The sequence below is a fragment of the Miscanthus floridulus genome, chromosome 17, assembly GCF_019320115.1.
Source record: "Miscanthus floridulus cultivar M001 chromosome 17, ASM1932011v1, whole genome shotgun sequence".
Classification (NCBI taxonomy): Eukaryota; Viridiplantae; Streptophyta; class Magnoliopsida; order Poales; family Poaceae; genus Miscanthus; species Miscanthus floridulus.
This window is the reverse complement of record NC_089596.1, coordinates 84,484,778-84,500,907: the sequence shown is the minus strand read 5'-3', so window position 1 is coordinate 84,500,907 and position 16,130 is coordinate 84,484,778. Positions and strand designations below refer to the sequence as shown.

The 16,130-nt window shown below is 41.3% G+C and overlaps 1 pseudogene; it reads right to left on the bottom strand.

The window, feature by feature from the left end:
• Positions 1-2,019: 2,019 nt before the first annotated feature.
• LOC136515895 (uncharacterized) lies at positions 2,020-14,189 on the bottom strand (annotated as a pseudogene).
• Positions 14,190-16,130: the final 1,941 nt, after the last annotated feature.

The window sequence follows — 16,130 nt, the reverse complement described above, 5'->3', positions numbered from 1 at the left end:
ATGACATGTGTGTCCTTTACTTTGCATTATTTATATGTCATATCACTTGTGTTATGCTCATTTGCCCTTGCTTCCGTGTTTATACTTCGAAGCAAATGAGCTTTGTTATTTGTACTCATGCTTAATTCATATCCTTTGAGTACATTGTGTTGGCTTGGGTCATATAAGCTTGCCTAACACTTTTGTTCTTATCGACAAAAGCTTATATGAACCAAGCCCGTCAAAAACCTCACTCTTTCACATACTCGAGGTGGTATTGTCATCAATCACCAAAAAGGGGGAGATTGAAAGCATCTAGGCCCCTAGTTGGATTTCGGTGATTAATGTCAATACAAGATTACTATGACTAACGTGTGTTTTGCAGAGGCAATTAAGTTGTCATGGTAATGGAGATCAATTGGGCAATCGAGGTTGTCATGCCCCTACGATGGAAATCGTTTTGGTTTTCAAAGGATGGATGACAAGGTTAATGATGACTAGTTCTAAGTGTCGATTGGAGTTGGAGAGACACTTAGAGTAGTTTAGGACTTTGTTTTTCCTTTGGCCGTACTATAAAGGGGGGTATGGATGGGTAGCTTGACCTAGTTGAGTCTAGTGAGTTAGGTGTGGTGCACACTTATTAAAACTAGCTCTAGGTAGCTCCTATGAATGCCTAAGATCTTTTGGATCAAACTTTATTCACATATGATCGAGAGTTGGAAGTGAATGGAGGGTCAAATGCTGACCAGACGCTGGCTCCGGTGTGACCGGACGCTGGCCGCAGGGTCCGGTCAGTTCATTTGATCAGCAAACTGCATTCGGTGCGACCGGACGCTGGAGAGGTCAAGTGACCGGATGCTGAGAGGCAGCGTTCGGTCGACTCCAGTAAGGTTCCAATGAAGGGAATCTGTGACCGGACACGTCCGGTCAGTACTGACCGGACCCTGAGGGTTCAGCGTCCGATCAAGTCCAGTAAGCATCCAGTGAGGGTTTCATGCGACCGGACGCGTCCGGTCAACACATTTCCACTGGCTCATGGGTTGAACTGACCGGAGCGTCCGGTCAACATGATCGGAGCGTCCGGTCACCCCATAGAAGTTCATAACGGTTCGTTTTTCAGGCTGCCTTATAAATAGAAGCTCCACTCGTGTGTGGAGTTACTTTTGCTCATTCCAACAGCTGAGAAACACGTTTATGAGTGCCAAGAAGAGCAAGGTCCTAGTGAGGTGATTGAGATTTGAGAATCCAAGAGAGTAGCCTCATTAGTAAATCAAGAGTAGCAAAGTGTGCATCCATCTTCTCATTAGGCTTCGCGTGGTCAAGTGAGAGTTCGTGCTTGTTACTCTTGGTGATCGCCATCACCTAGACGGCTTGGTGGTGATTGGGAGCTTGGTGATCACCCGGCGGAGCTTGTGGGTGACCCAACTCAAGTTGTGAGCGGCTTTGGGTGATTCGCCGCGACGGAGTGTCGAAGAATCAACCCGTAGAGAGCACTTGATCCTTGCGCGGATCAAGGGGGAGCTACACCCTTGCGCGGGTGCTCCAACGAGGACTAGTGGGGAGTGGCGACTCTTCGATACCTCGGCAAAACATCGCCGTGTTCCTCTCTCTCTATTTACTTTGAGCATTTACTTTGAGTATTTACTTTGAGCAATTCAATACTTGTTTTTACATCCATAGAATTGCATGCTAGAGTAAGTTTGCTACATAGGTTGTAAGTCCGTTGTGCTTTAGTTTGATTGAAACACTTTTCTAGGCACAAGGGGTTAATTGGGCTATCCGTAGGATTTGATTATTGCAAGAAAATTTAGAATTAGCCCAATTCACCCCCCCCTCTTGGGCATCTTGATCCTTTCAATCACAATCAACATAATATGTCCTGCATAGTCCAAAATGTCCATACAGTCCCAAATAGTTATAGGAAAGTAACTACATACTTTCTAAATCTCCACACATGCAAAATAAGCAAAGTCCATGCAGCCTAAATAATTGTGGCATCGAATCTAAGTTGGTAGCATAGTCTTAACCTACAAGTCGTCATCAATGCCTCCTAGTCTTACCCTTACCCTTATGGCCAAGAGGGCCGGTGCCTGGAGTGTACTTGCAAGGCGGACGACGTCGTCTCATTCCTGCAACCTGCGTAGGCTCAGTCGAAGGAGCGTCCAGGAGCTAAGACTCGGCAAGCTCATGATAACCATGCTCCTCGGCCTCCTCATCGTCTTCCTCGTCTCCGTGGCCTTGGAAAGTGTCCACAGTCACAGCGCTAGTACCTCCATGAGAAGAAGTACTGAGGCCTACAGGTGTGTTCCACTGTCGTGCGTGTGGCCCGTGTATGTCCATCACAGCGCTAGTACCACAACCACAACGAGCTGCAACACGCCGCAGCCTACGTGCTAGCCTCTGTCATGCAAAAATGCAATTAGTAAGCTGTTGAATGTATACAAATAAGTTATTATTCAAATGAATGCCATATCATCATCATACTACCTTTGTTATGCTAGATGTCATGCTTGAGCAGTGAGATATTAGGTAGAAAACCACTAGCTCAAACAACTTACTTAAGCATAAACCAACAAGATGGCTAGTGTCGACTTACTCCAAAAAAGGTGTTTAGTGTGTGATCGTCCACGCCTGTCTTTGGAAACTGTTCGATCTCAATCACAGATTGCTTCAACGCGTTGCCCTGCAAAATAAAACAAATATTAATGCACTCAAAACCTAGGTAGGTGTACCTTCTCATAATACCTAGGTAGGAAATCTAAACTAGCATGTACTGACTACAGTGAAGTTAAGGCAACCTGGCCGGAAGTCCAGTATTTCTTCAGTTAAAAGGTTGTGTAGCTATATTTGAATACAGGTTGTGTAGCTATATTTGAATACAGTGTCTCCGCTTTGTTTGAGAACAACGTTGTTAACAGTGCAAATATTTTTTTCCCTGCAACACAGGCACGTGAGTACCTCTCAAAATTGGGTGATCTGAAACATTTTATTTCATAATAAAATGATACCTTTCTCTTGTTTTAAGATGCGACAATTGTCTTTTTTATACTAGTTCGTTTAGCCTTTGATCTTACCTCTCTAGGTTCTCCATATTGTAGGTCTTTTTGTTTCGGCCCTTGTTTAGTTGGACCCCAAAGTCTAAAAAGTTGCTACAGTACCTGTCATATCGAATGTTTGCGGCCCGTGCATGGAGCATTAAATGTAGACGAAAATAAAAACTAATTGCACAGTTTGGTGGGAAATTGCGAGACGAACGTTTTATGCCTAATTAGTCCATGTTTGAACACTATTTACCAAATAAAAATGAACGTGCTACAGTAGTCCCAAAATCCAAATTCACCTAACTAAACACGGGCTCAAAAGTCCGCACTTCACAAGTGCAACATGGCTGGAAAGCCTGCTGTTGTTACTCATGTCGTGGACAGCATGACTGACAACCTCAGGCCTACTCGTGCAGAGGCAACTGATGTGCCAAATGCAGTTCTCGACGGTAAGTTCTTGACAATTTTTAGCGCGTGTTTAGTTGAGTGAATTTAGGAATTTGGTCTACTGTAGTACTTTCGTTTTTATTTGACAATTAGTGTTCAATCATGGACTAATTAGGCTCAAAACGTTCGTCTCGTAATTTTTAACCAAACTGTGCAATTAGTTTTTTTTCGTCTATATTTAATGTTCCATACACGTATCGCAAGATTCGATGTGATGGATATTGTAGCACTTTTTGAAAATTTGGGGTTGGAACTAAACACGCGCCTTTGTAGCCTGACATACTGGTCCATGGTGCACTTAGAAAGGACAGTCCAATCATGATGCACAATTGCTTTTACAGTGGGCAGAATTTGTGCTGAGGTAAAATTTCTATTGAGTTGTATGTTTTCTTGATGAAGGATTTGCATTTCAACAATTATCTTTACTTCTGTGTACTTATTTTTGGGGGTCTAAAATACCATAACTACTTTTCTAGGTGCGAGCTGCTATCAAAGTTAAGGCATCAGTCATCATTTGCTTCACCTCTTCTGGACGGGCTGCAAGGTATATATATATATATATATATATATATATATATATATATATATATATATATATATATATATATATATATATATATATATATATATATATATATATATATATATATATATATATACACACACACACACACACAAATGAATATTGCTTGTACAGGGCTGTAGTTTAAGTTTAGTGAAAATTAGGCTCATGTATATCTAAATGATTTGCAGGCTCATTGCCAAGTACAGGCCCAGCATGCCTGTTCACAGGTGCTTTTGAGGTGCGTGAACAACCTTTCACAGGTACTGACTACAGTGAAGTTAAGGCAACCTGGCCGGGAGTCCAAAATTTCAGGCCTTGCTTAGCTACAAGCAAAATAAGTGGACACCGGCACAGGCAACTGCATGCAATGGTATTTAAATGATGGGGTTATAGGGGGTTATAGTTGATATTACCACTCGGTGCAGGCTCCACCTATGTTCCGGCTCTCGTCGCAAGGTCGTAAGATGTTCGTTCATCGTCGGAGGACTCAATGTCGGCATAGTCTGTTTGGGTCCATTGCACCTTTAGCTTGGTCCTTGTTGCCCGTCTGTACCAAGATAGGTACGCTCTGAAGTTCTCATTCATGTGGGGCTGGTCATTCTCATACAAGTTCTCATGAAAGTTTTCCCAGTGATCGATGTAGTCACGGTGCAAGGTCTCAAAGTCCATCTCCTTCTTTTGTTTCCGATGATCGATCCTGTAGGTTGACAGAAATGAAAATGCAAACTTATAGACTTCAACAGGATATCATAACAAAATTGAAGAGCAGACACTCTAACTAGTTGAAAGTGACCCTATAACAAAATTGGTGGCTTGGTGGTGGTATATACTCTCATCGCGAAGATAATTGGAAATTGAATCTATTAGTTGAAAGTTTGAGCTATGCACAGATTGACAACATTGTATTAATTGCTGGTGATCAGTGCAAAAGTAGCAGAGACACGCTGCGACCAAGACATTTTTGTATTAATTGCTGGTGATCAGTGCAAAAGGGGTTGGCATTCACTGGGAGAAGTATCAGAGTAAACTTCACAATGAGGGAGGCAAAGTGGAGCTACAATTGTTACTGTGGCCATTGTTTGTGTGCAGTCAAATTGTTGGACCATCAGTGCTACTACTGTGGCCACCGCCTGAGCAAACGTATCTTTGGAGCAGCAATTTTTAGGTTCGACAACCAAAGCCATGGCATGGGACAAGCTACTGTCAAGCCAAAGTGCAATTGATATCTCCATGGCTGCCGCCAGAAAAGACAGTGACCTCATTTACTGTATTCAGAACTTGGCATGTGTGCAAGTCATGATATTCAATAAAGTATACAACAGTTCAAAGACGCTTATTTGTGCAAGTCTATTGACGTCGAGAATGGCTCCATGGGCCACTCCTGCCTCAACCTAAATTGGCATGCAACTCGGTGTGGCTGGTGGAACTCAACCACATAGAAACAGATCAACGGGGCACCGCATCAGGTACAGGTCTTCGTCCATCTTGCACATGACACTGAACCCAATGTGCTCGTACTGTTCGTCGTCGTACGGCTCCCAACTAACCTGCATTTGATTCTTTAGTCAAGTAGTGCTTACATCGGAAAAACAAATTAGTATGTGAAATGCAGCTAACTCACTAGCCCTGGCATGAGTGCGTTGAGCTCGTTCACGAATTCGATGTAGGCGCGTTTACTCCGGGCGAAGGGACCCTTAACCTGGTCCCAAAGGTAGGCATACGTCGGTCGACGTCGAAGGCCATGCACCTCGAACCAGGGACGAGGATCAAGAACTTTGGACCGACCGACCGGTAGACGAGACCACATCCAAAGCTGAAACAAGTAAACACATCCTCCTAATGTAGAGTTCGGCGAACTCCGGCGACACGCCTCGCAAAGCTGCCGGTACAAGTACCCCAACACTGCGGAACCCCAGCTATAGCCCCTCGCCGTGTGCCAGTCAGTAAGGCAGGGCAGGTACATCCATGACGCGGTGTCTCCTGTCCCGTAGGGGAACAAAACACAACAAAAAAGGTGCATGATCCATGCCCTGTAGTAGTAGGTAACTGTCTGCTCGTCTGCATGATCATGACACTAACCAAAGTTCTGCCTCAGCCAACTAATGAGTACTCCAGAGGAGCGGGTACTCGGTGTCTCTGGAGGAAGCTCTCTTCCAAGGAAGAGCTCCACTCTACCTCTCCAACCAGCAGCAGTGCAGTGGCCGATAACTGGGCTGCCACTTATACGGACACCAAGAAACTTCTGCATGTCCTGAAGAGTAACGGTCATCTCACCGCAAGGTAGGTGGAAGCTATGAGTCTCTAGCCTCCATCTACAAAACAAGAAAGAAGTACTATGGTTATATGCACATCGACAACTGAAAGTATAAATGGAAGTGAATCAATTCATACTTATGGTACCTGTCGACTAGAGCTGAGATCGCCGCGGGCTTGAAGGCAGGCAATCCACGACGAACCTAGAATGATACAACGTCAAGTCCAGCCCTCTCAAGGAGAGGAGTGTACCTGCCATCATACCGCATGTCCTCAAACTTATCGTGGGTTCGAGGATGAAGAGGGTACAGTTCCTGCAAAGAATAGAAATTATTAGATTAATTCGTGAACACAAGTACATATGCAGAGGAAAAATAACAAGTAGAAGTAAAGTTGTTACCTCCCCCTCCGCGGTGAGTCATCCTCGGTGGTTTTCCTCGTAGTACGGCTCCAGCAGGTAGAATGGCTCCATCCTACAAAATATAATGAGAAAGTATAGATTAGTTTTATATGAACAAATAAATAACTTTTTGGTACTAGTAAACATGCATGTGAAACATTAGTTATTTTCACCTGACTAAGCGGCCAATGGCATATACGTGAATTATGCCCAAGTCTACCACATTTGCCACATTGGTTCTGCTCGGGGTCAGTAAGAAAGGGGGTTGCTCTCCCTCGCCTCGTTCTACTGGAAACTTGGTCCATGACCATCTTGTGCCTCGTCCTCTTCCGGGTTCCATGTGTTGTCCCAACATGTATCTGGATCCACAATGTATTTCGGCCCAGTGTAAGGTGGCCACTGACCCTCATCTAGGAAAGGCTCGAAATGGGGAGACCAAGTCTATACAAGGCTGACAACACTGAACTCCCACGGTATCTGGGTCTCATAGGCAAAGTTGCGATGCTGAGATGCTGCAACATAATAAGAACAAGGAAAGTGGTACTGCCTGGATTTCCCACATCCGCATGAGAAATTACTAAGTACCACAATATAACTCCTTGATGGCCAGACCTCACCATCGGACGTTGTACCACCCCTTTCTATGACCTGGTACTTGCCGGTGCTGTGGTCAAAGCAATCGACATCATGTGTGGTAGCCCTTTCCTTTGCCTTGTCAAGATGCTTCTTAGGTTTAGGTGCCCATTTCTGATTATTACTCTATAGTGCCATTGCTTGAGCTTGTCTCTCGTTAAACCATGCAACTAGCCTATAAAAGGTGAATGATACAATGTCATTGATGGACATGGCACGTATACCCTTGAGTACACTATTAAATGACTCCGCCATGTTGCTAATATGAAACTCGTACCTCCACCCACCATCATCGTAGGCTCTTGTCCATTTCTTAGATTCTCTCATGTGGTAGAACCGCCCAAAATAACGCACTTACGGAGGTGCTCGTCTTCCACCAGACACTAAACACCCCGAAAGTACGCCATAGCGGGCGGGTTCCGTCGGGCACACCCTAAGGGAGAGCCCGAAAGATCCACATTTTTCCCCAAGGATCCAATAATAAGAATGAGTTACAAACTTAATCCATTTCATACATCTAGAGTCCTTAAAAATATATTATTATAGTACCAAATGCAGAGTGCAGAATATTAAACAGTGGAATGAAAATACACATCTATCGATAATGAAAAAGGATCTGTTTGTGCCCACCAGAAAAATCCTTCACACAACGGGTACTCCTCAAGTTGAACCAGCAATAGGGGTAAATAAACCCTGAGTACACAATGTACTCGCAAGACTTATCCAACTAGTGGGAATAATTTCCTGACTCCAAGGGATATGATAAGCTTTATGGTTGGCTGGGTTTCTTTTTGTAGAAAGCAATGCTAATAGTGAATCTTTATTTATGTTATTATTCGCAGTCATGACTAATTTATTATCTAGCCATTCTATGTAAGCACCTGCTCTACTTTCAAGCAAGAGTTGAGCAACAATTCCATTTCTTCACCTTTCATCTTTCAGTTCTTACTACGGTGCTAGAGTTTACACAAGTCATACCGACCGCTGTGGTGATTCACAAATCAATGTGCCCAGCTGGGTACCCTAAAAACACACGCCCTGCTTGTACCCTAGGCACAAGTAGGACCAACCCATCACCCTTCTATCACGGGGTCCAGGTCCCCATCCAAACTTGAACTCCAAGCCCCCGCTCCTAAGTCCCAGATTAGTGCGGTGCTTAGACCTCAACCATCCCCGCCTCCAATCAGTCGGTCCAGAAAGAGCTGGAACCCACGACAATAGAGCAACAAGTCTTCCCTGCACCCATACCCTAGTATGTGCTCGGGATAATAAGTCTATGACTTGCCTATCGTCCAATGCAACGGTCGGTCCTTAACCGACACAAATAGGGAAAAAAGTGTAACCAAGCTATGCCCTATTGGCTGCAGGACACAACCTCTTACACCCACCAGTACCCAAACCATATCCCTGTCCTGTCACTATTTTCCTTTCCACCATTTTATCACTACAAGAGGTATGACCTTCTGCGACGTTCCATTTATGTCGCAGAAAGTGAAAACTATGTCGTATTTCACAATTTACGATGAATGCACGACGAAAATGCATTTGTCGCTTATTCCCCGTAGCTAAAGGTGTTCTGCGACAAAACTAATATTATCGTTGTAATTTTGCGACGATCATACATGCGTCGTTGATTTACGACATTCAATTTTCATCATAATCATGTAGAGAAAACATCACAAAAAATTGACCTTAGATGACTATACATGTGCCACGTAGGACAAAAAAATCATCGTAAAATGTTGTTATCATATGATGCGACAGGTTTTGACATGGCACATTACAGCTCACAATACACATTGAAGTCCATTGAACAATATACAACCCATCACAGCATTGCAGACAGAAATCAATAGACAACCATCAAGCAAATTTAAAGTGCTCGCATCCATTACATCGTAGATCCATTCAGAGTTACATGTTCAAATAATTTGACATGTCAAACTCAACCCAAAATATATTAAACTCATGTCCAAGTCACTACTAGATCCAACCAAGTGGCAAAATCATCAGCCACATATCCAAGGCATTACCAAATACACAACCAGATGCAAACCATTACCAGGTCCAGGCCATGTACCAAAATAAATAAACAGACACATATCCAAGCCATGTTTAGGTCATGCATCATGATCAGTAGGATAAAAGGAAAAGGGTAAGGAGTGACCTAGTCCTTGTTCAAGGTGAACATCCGACGAAGAAGAGCATTGGTTTCCTCTCCTTGTTTCTTCAAATTTTCAATTTGTTCTGCCTGCTTCTCCCTTGCTTCCTCTAATTCCTCAACCTTCTTCTTCAACACTTCCAACTCATCCTGCTGACCATGAAGTTGGTCTCTAAGTGCTGCAACACCTTGTTTCTTTGCCGCAACTTTAGCCTCCAACTCTTGTACACGTGCAGCAGCGGTAGCGCTTCTCTTGGGGACTGTTGTCTCAAGGCCAACATTTCGAAGAAATTTACTTGATGGCAAAACATGAGCAACAACTTTAGCAGGAGTCTTTGGTTGTTCCCCTTCTGGTGTAGGCTGAGCCATCATGGTATCTATTTGGTCCTAACATGTTAAGAAAAATAGTTTGCATTATAGTTAGTATACAAATATGGAAAAAAATTCAAGCAATTACTGATTGAATAGAAAAACATACTACATTTGATGACAAAACAAGCTAGAACCAGTACGGATAATTTTGTTGTTGCCACTTAAAAGTAGTGAATTCATATTTTAGACTATGCAATTAAAAAGAGTTGTATGTTTCACTCCGGGACATTACTTCAATGACACATTGACACTACTAGAAGAACATCCATATAGCAACATAGCTAATTATATGATGCTGCTATAAACCTGCGGACCTGCTGCTAGCTGCTAAAAACCTGTAGACCTACTGCTTGAAGGACACTACTAAAAGTATGCAAAGTTTTGTAGGTTGCAGACCTGCTGCTGCTATGAACCTTTGGCCACTTCAGTTACAGTAAATAAATTATACTCTGGTCCTTCAAATAATTAAACTCAGTTACTACCCCCAACTTCCCAATTTCACCATTAACCAAATTTCTAGAGTACGGCTCAATTTAGTTTTGGCATGATGATTTGAACTTCTAGAAATAATTCTATCCAAATTTTAGTTTTGCAGATACACATGGTTTGCATATTTCATTGTCATGGATAGACTAAATTCTGGTAGTAGTACTTCCTATCAATGATACAGATTTTGGCTGCTCTGACTTCCTATATCAGTTAAGTGTGATTTTGTTTAATCCCTTGAATTTCAAAAGGAGGTAGTGCTACTATGTTGTCATTAGGATATATTGCAGCCTTATCAGGTCTAGAATAGTCCATTTAGAACATGTACTTACAATCTTTTCCTTCACAGGCTCACAAAAACCGATCTTGCTGCTGCACATCTTTATATTTGTTTTGTTTCTGAATTAACATGTAAACAATTTGTAAATGTTAGTTTAGAATCTACAAAATATTTCAACATAGAATAAACAGTGAACACACACACATAATGTTTTGTATCTTACCAGGACATGGGCATGCGCAATGAAGCATCTAGATCCTGTCATTTGAGCGAACCGAACTTTTCCACGATTCTCAATGTTTTTGACACACCTTTCCTATAAGATATATCATTAGTATGAAAGGATCATATTATAAAGGTAGTTTCATTTAGACAAACTGTGAGCTATATATCTGTGAAGCTTCATTTAGACAAACTATGAGCTATATATCTGTTATATGAATGCTGCGTAAATGACTCAGAACAGTAAAGTAAAATAATGCGGTAGACAAGAGTCAATCTACATTATATGACAACTACTAGAAGTCTTTTCATGCAACATACTGGACGTTTCAAAAAAAGAACAATGCACATACATATGTGATTAAATATCTTGATGTACTCCTAGAGAAACCAAGCATGCCCAAGAATGAATGGGAAGAACTCTATACCTTATGCTTAGGGCTTGACCATAGCTCCACGAGTGCAATCCATTGTTCATCAGTCATACTCCTCACCGGAGATATTGTTCTCACTTCATTTGTAGGTACTCCATCAAAGTAAGCCCTCTTCAGCTTGTGCCTTAATTGTCGTTGCCCAGTCTTGAGCAAATCAAAGCATGCAGCTTTAACTTCCTTGTCTTTAGGGTCTTTGGTAAATTTGATCTAGTGAAGAGCATGTCAAGAGCACATAGATTAGAAAAAGAGGCATTCAAACCATAACAAAAAAAGAACATTAATTGTGCTATTGAAAAGACTTTCTTCTACTTACACCCATCTTTCCCATGTAGTCTTTAAAAGGATTTTCATCGTTCTTGTACTCCTTCTTGTACTCCTTCCAGTGTGTATATATTGGTATGTGTTGCCTCAATATAATACCTCCCTCTGATGCAAGCTCTGCAGCTTGCATGGGTGCATCTGGCCTTCTTTTCCCTTTAGCAATAACCAACGACATCTTACTGTTTAAATCATGGCATATCCTGTCCAAATCTCTACCCATACTTCTGCCTCTGCTGCATTGAGTAATCAAGTTATCACTTGGTTCACCTAAAAATAATGAGCTTTTCATGGTTAGCGCACATCATAATTTTTTCATGAAAATAGGCAAATCATATTTCTTGGAGAGGAGCAATGTTTTCTTGCCTTCAAAGCCTGTTTGAATCTGCTCATCATCTTGTGTAGAACAGTCAACAGCAAGCAATGCATCTTCTTGTGCATTTGTAGTTGTACCATGTTGGATACCTTCCTCAGTTGATAGTTCCCTCATCCTCTGCCTAGTCATTCTAGTGGTTTGCTCTTGTCCAACAGGTGGCATGGAGACTCTCTTTGAGCCTCTTGTTCTGATAGTATTCCTGATGGTATTTTTTGACAAAATGCTCCTCTGCATGGCCTGCATAATAACAAGGAAAAAGTTACAACCAGCAGCATGATTGTCTTTGTATGTGCAGCATTAGCAACCTGCAAAGCCTTGGTACCTTGCTAATAATAAGAAAAATAAAGGACAAACAAACATATGCTTAGAAGACTTAGTACCTTGCTAATAACCTCCTCATCTTCACAGTCCTCACTCTCCTGACCACTCTCCTGACATGTATACAGTGATCCAGAAACTTTATGGTCTTCACCCTTTCTCTCCACAGATGTATTGTTCACTATGGGCACTAATGTCTTGATACCAAGCCTCTCCAGCTCTCGGTTGTTTTTCATTATTTCTTCATTCCTTGAACGCTCATATTTAGTAATAGGCACCTCTGTAAAAATCATTTGAGAATAGTTAGAAGGTTGGAATTTAATGAGATTATATGCCTCTGTAAAACCCAAGAACCTACATAAATGCTGCATGTTTAATTAACTTTTCATATTAGACACTGCAAGTTGTATAGCAAGGATGACTTGCTGCATGCACAAAAAGATGTTCTTATAGGAGAAGTTTTGCAAGATTAAACATCCAGCAAATATAAACCCAAAGGAAAATTTAGTTAACCTAGATACCTACCTAATCATTCATCTATTTAAAGGCTATTACATATATGCTGCTGCTGGACAGGCTCTAGAATTTTTGTTGTTGCTGCTGGATTACAGAGATAAGCTAACTGTATGCTGCTGCTGCTGGACGTGCTCTCTAGCATCTTTGTTGGACATCATCTAGTAAGCCAAACTGTAATATATGCTGCTGCTGCTGTAGGTTGCTGCTACAAAATTGCAGCAAACCTTACACAAACTATGCTGCTGCTGTTGCTGCAAACTATAGGTTCATTGTATTGATGGGGCATTGTACATTATCAGGTTCATTGTATTAACCAGTCTAAGGAGATACTATACATTGTAATAAGTCATAGAAGGTATTAATCAGCTTAAGATTAACTACACAGCTAGATTAATTAGTCCAATGGATAAATGTGTGAATTATGATGCCTTGTTAATCCTAAATTAGGACAATATTAACATGAGATCTATCTGTTAGATTCAGACTACAAGCCACTTAAGTGATATCTAAAAATATGATACAGACCAAGATGCACAAAAAAGAAATTAGCTAGAAATAGAACAAATTGTGATTAAGCACCAGGAACAGAAACATGATTTTTAATCATTGTAAAAATTGATGAATCAGCAGATACTAATCACTTCCATACACTGCTACAAAACATGATTTTTAATCAATGAAAATTTTTGACATGTTTAAAAAGTTGATAATGGGAACATCCAATCCATTAGTGAAGATAGTGAGTTTCTTTCAAACTACACACTACATTGATCTTCATACTGCTAAGCTAAAAATGCTTGGTGCTAATATAGGTACCAATTTTAAAGGTGATCCATTATATAGATATTAGAAACAAAAAGTTCTAGCCTCCCAATCATACTTTTTTAACACAGCTTAAACAAATAGCCGAGATTGTACAAATAGCACTCACTTGTATCCATACAGATTAAAAAATTACAAATAAAAAGACCACACTCGCAATTGTATGGACTACATTTACAATTTAACAAGAGGATATATGGGCAAAAGGGGACTATTGAATAACAAAATCATTTGATTGGAAATTTTCTAGCAATTCTTCGGTGATAAGGTCTTAAGACAAATAAAGATGGTAGATGATGAACCTTTCCCATTGTCTTCCTCATACATGGTGAGTAGATTCACTACGCTAAAAAGTAGAGGCAAACCTAGAACTGGGGGATTCACTTAAATCTCACAAAAAATCAGAGAAAAAAAATGAAAGGGTACTACCACTATGGCACTACACAAGTTCACGCAACAAGCAACTGAAAACCCTAACAGTAACTCAAAATTTTCAATAGATTTTTAGGAGTTTGTTTACCTCTTGGTTGCTGACTGCTTGCTCCAACCTTCCGACCAGGAGCCATGGTGCTCCCACCTTTTGAAGTGGCGCGTGGAGTGGGGGGAGGGGGGTCACAGCTACTGGAGGGGAGCGAGGGGGGTCACACCTTCTGACGGACGGTGCCTGCTGCTTGAGTCGGTGTGAGGAGTGGGGGACGATGCCTGCTAGGGAGTGATGCCCGCTCGGGTCAGGCAGATGGAGGGGGCAACGCCCTGCTATGTCGGGGTTAGGCGGGTGGGCGGAGTGAGGGGTGACAATTTAGATTTGGGGGAAATAGGAAGCATGTGGCGTCGACGGGATAGAAATAGACGGCGGCAGGAGAAAATTTTAGGACAGTTTTCACCGGGAGAAAGAGGGAGCGCATGGCATCAGCGGGAAAAGAATGGTGGCTGACAGATGAATTTTATGAGCTCAACGTCAGCGGGAGAAGAAGCTAGTGGCGGCGGATGAATTTTTTGCTCCCGGCGTCGGTAGGAGAAGATGCAAGCGCAGTAGCGGCGGATGGTTTTTTGCTTTGGGATCCATAGAGCTAGGGTTTAGTGAGACTGCTGGGCCCAATGGGTTGTTTTTTAGTACATAAAAAAATTAAAGGTTTATTGAAACTGCTGGGCCTAATGGGCTCTTTTTAGAATAGAAAAAAATTAAGGATGGAAAAGAAAAAATATTGAAATCTCATAGCCACGAGTAAGTCGCCCTATTTTTCGCGTGAAAAATACATGCGTGTGGCTGATGGGATTTGAACCTCCAACTTGCAACCTCACGTGTAGCACCCCTAATCACTCCACCTCAAAGTCATTTGAGACTAAATAGATGATATTTTTCTTTAGTAGTCTAGATATTGTTGATCTCATCGAGATATAGAACATTTGGTTTTAGTCGTTTCTCCATCTAATGTTGTTTGGACAATTCAAGAAAATTGTAATTCAAAATATTATATGTGAAGTTAAGCTTATCATGTTAAAATTCAAATCATAAGTTGCGACGATTGTCTATTAGCATGTCATGACAAATTGCAACTCGTCGTAATATCGAAATCCTTCAGTTTACGATGATTGCTTGTAGAACTTAGTGACGGACATATAATTTTTGTCGTAAAGTCATACTCCCACCAAATAACGTCATAAAACAAAATGACTTAGCAACAAATTTTGCTGTCGTCACGAGAAAATCGTCGTAGAAGGTCATACTTCTTGTAGTGTATCATGAGTGATAATAATCACCTATTGTGAGTAACGATAGGTTACTCAGGCTACCAAAATCTAGAGCATAGCAGCTACTTGACCTATACTAGTAGGACTCATAGGTAGATATATCTATGTAGGTAGTTTTCATAAAATGTCTGTACGTAAATGCACATCATATATATATTTAGTGATCTTTCAAAATATGGGTTATGCACCGGGGCTTGCCTTGGGTAGGTGGTGTGTCAACAAAGTCAGCAACGAATGGCTCCGGGGCTCCCTCCTATACGAGAATCTCCTCCCCATACTCCTCAATAATCTCCTCATAGTCCTGTTCATTTGCAGGCACGAACTCTACCAACTCGTTATCTACATGCATGAAATAATGATGCAATACTTAGTAATACGACAACAACTCTTAAAATAAAATACATCCATCAAGCTACTAAGCTAGTCCTACCGACTAAGGTGCTAAGTTACCTATTGTTACCACTAACAAGTATAAAACATGGCATGTACTACCTTAGCAACTAAAGGCATTCTTACTCTTAATATCGATTTACTCTACATATGATAAAACAAAGAGTACTAGCTACTCTATTTATCAACCTACTCTAGGGCTACAAAAATTATAGTGAGTACATAATAATCTAATAAACCTACTGTAAAAATTTCATAGCTAAAGCTATCATCGATGTGCCATAAAAATTTCTACAAATATTAAGCTAACTAATATTAAACTTTCTAAATTGAATTTATGAATCTATCATTATCATAGCTAACTA